The sequence below is a fragment of the Sinocyclocheilus anshuiensis genome, unplaced genomic scaffold (assembly GCF_001515605.1).
Source record: "Sinocyclocheilus anshuiensis isolate Anshui unplaced genomic scaffold, SAMN03320099.WGS_v1.1 scaffold466, whole genome shotgun sequence".
In the NCBI taxonomy this organism is placed as follows: Eukaryota; Metazoa; Chordata; class Actinopteri; order Cypriniformes; family Cyprinidae; genus Sinocyclocheilus; species Sinocyclocheilus anshuiensis.
In genome coordinates this window covers 605,691-610,044 of record NW_015544159.1, presented here as the reverse complement: position 1 = coordinate 610,044, position 4,354 = coordinate 605,691, and positions in this window count along the sequence as shown.

The window sequence follows — 4,354 nt, the reverse complement described above, 5'->3', positions numbered from 1 at the left end:
ATACACTTATGTTTGCTTTCACACACTTACATTCTCCTTTCACATGCATACATTTCTACTCTCACACACTTACATTCTCCTTACACATGCATACATTTCTACTCTCACACACACATACTTTCTCCTTTCACATACACATATTTTTTTTGCTTTCACATACTTACATTCTCCTTTCACATGCATACATTTCTACTCTCACACACACATAAATTCTCCTTTCACATACATATATATACAGTATGTCTGAAGAAAATATGTGTATGTAAGAGAAGAATGTATGTATGTGTGTGTGAGAGCCCCTCATATTATACACACACACACACACACACACACACACACACACACACACACACACACACACACACACACACACACAGTATATGTGTGTATGTATGTGTGTGTGTGTGTGTGTGTATGTAGAACTATATCTATATGTATAGATGGGTTTATCCCATGGGTTTATTTAAAGGTTTACTGCCTCCAAACTCGACAAAGATAAAATGCTCCTTCTTGACTTTGGAATACAAGTGCACATACAGCTTTTATATAAAGAGACCTGTTGTGAGGGGGGATTTTTTTTTTATCACGCTGTGATACTTGACTGCTGTATCAGATCAAAATTAGACATGCAGTTCAGTCTCCATTAAAGAGGTTCTTGGTTTGAAGAAGTGCATATTGCCTTTAGCACATTAATCATGCATCGAAAAACTGAAATATAGCAAACAGAATTCAGATATATAGAGCTTCAGTGTATATCACAGCATCCAGGTTGCACAAATGTAATATCAGGCAAATAGCATCTGGTACAATACCCGAAAAGGAGCATGTTAAAAGAGTGTCTTCCATTTGGAAATTTAGTATGCGAAACACACGCCCACTTGACAATTTTAGCATAATGAGAGTTAAGGGGGAGATTTTTTTTCAGCAGCCAAGTCTACCTCCTCCCGTGTTTTCATTTCAAAGCAGATGGCTGTGTTTGCTCCAACTTGCATCAATTTACAAAGACAGAATGAGCATGGATTTTTCATTAGCGCACACGAGCAAATTCAATTAACATTTCAGCTGTGTCCAAATTCAGAATACCCTCAGCATTATGAATGTACCCATTGCTGAGTAAATGAAATAATAAGGAATGCATGTTGAAATACTGTATAGACTGCAGGTCAGCCTGTATTATGCTGTCATGGTAACCATAGTTTAAGCCAAAATATCAATCCCATTACACTTAGCCGGCTAAGATTTTTTATTTTATTTCATCTTGGCTATTAAAAATAAGAATCAAGGTGACAAACAATAAGATACAAATGAAATAATCAGTGCTTTTTAACCATTATGCTGTGTTAAAAATCCTTCACCTAATTTGGTGTTCCCTGTCAAAAATGACCGGCATTTTAAAAATTGCTTCTCATTATGCTATATTATCACAGATTCTTGGAGTCAGTCTTTCTGTCAACTTGTTTTTATTAAATTAGCCTAGGTTAGATCAAATATGGTCAATCGTTTCCAAAATGAAATACAAAACCCTTGCTAATTGAAAGAAAGCAAGTTGATAAAATTATTGAATCCAAGATTTGGTAATATTATATAGCATAATGAGAAATTTAAAAGCAATTTTTGTAGGCCAGTCATTTTTGACTGGGAACTCTACAGGTGTAACCTGTAGAAAAAAATCCCCCCAAAAGTACAACAATAATAAAGGGTTAAGTTTTTCAGGTACACTAGGTCTATTTAACAGTAGCATTCAAGAAAGAAATACGTACTAGTAAAATTAAACAATCACAAGCAAAAAATAAAATAATGCATAGTCTTCACTGTATAAATTAAATATACACTGATTCTTGTTAAAGCTATAAAGTGATTTTGTCTTTGTCTTGTGCTGTTTGATAGATGAATTAGACGGCAGAAGGTGTATTAGGCTCCTGTCACTTTTAGACTTAATGGATCCAATGTACTGACAAACATTGTCAGTGTCAATGTCACTTTATTTGTATAGCACAATTAAAACAACACGTTGACCAATGTGTTGTACATAATTTGTAAAATAACATAAAGGTAGCCAAAACTGTCCGCACACTGTAACAATACAATCATAGAGAGTTGGATCAATGAACAAGCCTGACAATTCACAATCCCTTTGTATGATATGCCAATGATTATTGATGACCTTTTTTTATTTCTGGACTCAAGGCACTAAATGTAGATTTAAAAACACAAGAAAACTTATTTTGGGAGGTCAAGTTAGTGTCATTTGACAAAGATCTAATTTTGTCTAATGCAGTGTCTAGTCACTTGGATATCCCCAAGATCTGAAGTCAACTGAAGTCAACTTGGCGACTATTAACTGTAGCTTCAAAATCATCCTTATTGGAACAAATAAGAAAAAGTCTCATAAACTGACTATATGGCAAGCCATGTTTCAAAGACATAGGATGAGCACTCTTTGCATGTAAGAGACTGTTTTTTAGTAGTTTATTTTCTATGCAGTGAAGATACAATTTGGCCAATTTGGTCAGGTATTCGTATCCAAATAATAATAATAATAATACTAATATCTGTTGTCTTCACATGATAGGTGAACTTAGTGGATGATCTAAGGCAGTTCATATAGGGCAAAGATTTCAAAGTCACTAGCAGAGCCTTTATAAATAGCAAAACAATCATCAGTATATCTTTTGAACAATACCAAATTAATAATAAAAGGACTGTTATTAAAAATATATTGATAATCAAGATAACCAAGGTATTGGTTTGCATAGTCAGGGGCCATAGTAGCACCCATTGCTGTGCCCTCCACTTATAGGTAGAATTTGTTCTCAAAAATAAAATAATTATTTGTCAAAACAAGTTTTTGAGGCCTTTAGCGACATCTCTTCCCAGTTACCTTAGGGATACTAGAGATTTTCTCCAATGTCTGTCAGCTATAAAAAATATAGATGAAGACATTATACTTGCCACAATGGATGTGACCACTTTATACACTAATATTCCCCATACTGAGGCTCTTTTGCCATTGAAATATTTTCTTGATTTACGCAGTGATGATGAAGGTTTATTAAAAGTTTAAGAAAGTTTATTGTCGATATGGGCTGAATCGTCTGCTCTTTGGTCTGTTTTGAAGACACCTTGCACTTTTGTCACTTTTTTACTTGTACATATGAAAAATAAAATATGTATTTTTAAAAAACTTTTTTTGGTCTGGTTGCATATTTCCAGTGTGCGGACAATTTTGGCTACCTGGTTGATTATACTTCTTTTTTCGATCTGAAAATTAACTGGCCTTTCTTTTTTGAGAGCATAAAATTCTATAGCGTATCCTATAGTGCATACAGTTATTAACTATTTGCATCTACAGTGGAGATCAAAATTAGAGAACAATCGTCTCCAGGTTACGCATGTAACCATGGTTCCCCGAAGGCAACGAGACACTGCGTCGAAACGTTTTGGGAACACCTTCAGCGTGACCACGCTCTGAATCACATGTGTAATCAGTCCAATGGATGGGCAAGACATCACAGGTGGGGTGACGTAACGACCAGGAAGCTTAAAAGCACGTGCGGTGGAACCGGCGTCTGCTTCTAGGAATGAAGCAAGCGCTCGCAGGGATGCCGGAAGTATGGCACTGAGACGCAGCGTCTCGTTCCCTTCGGGGAACCATGGTTACATTCGTAACCTGGAGACGTTCCCCTTCAGGAACTCGAGCTGCGTCGAAATGCTTTGGGAACGAGTATGCCCACGCTGCAAGAATTACAAATCCCTGCCTAGTGTGGAAGAGCACAGCTAGGGCGAGAGAACAGAAGAGCCCGAAGTGGCTCGCATATCTAGGCCATAGAACCTGACGAACGTGACGGGCGTGGACCAACCCACAGTGTTGCAGATGTCCTGCATAGGCACACCTGCTAAAAAGGCCTTGGAGGCCCCCACACTTCTAGTCGAGTGAGCCTTGACCCCCAATGGCGAGGGGAGATCAGAGGACTCATAGGCAATGCAAATGGCATCCACAATCCACCGGCTGAGGGTCTGTTTAGTAGCAGGAAGACCTCTCTTGGGGGGACCATAGCAAACTAGCAGTTGGTCCACCCTTCTCCACAGGGCAGCTCTGTAGATGTATGCGTCCAGTGCTCACACTGTACACATACAGTTAAGCTTCTGCTGGTCGGGCTCCCGAAAGTGAGGAGGACAGAAGGCCTGGAGTACGACAGGCCATAGTGTAGAGGAGGGGACTTTAGGTACATAACCCGCTCAAGGGTAGAGAAACGCTTTGGCTAGACCCGGCGCAAAGTCTAAGTAGGAAGGGGCCACTGAGAGGGCCTGCAGATCCCCAACTCTCTTGAGAGAAGTAATAGCTAGAAGAAAA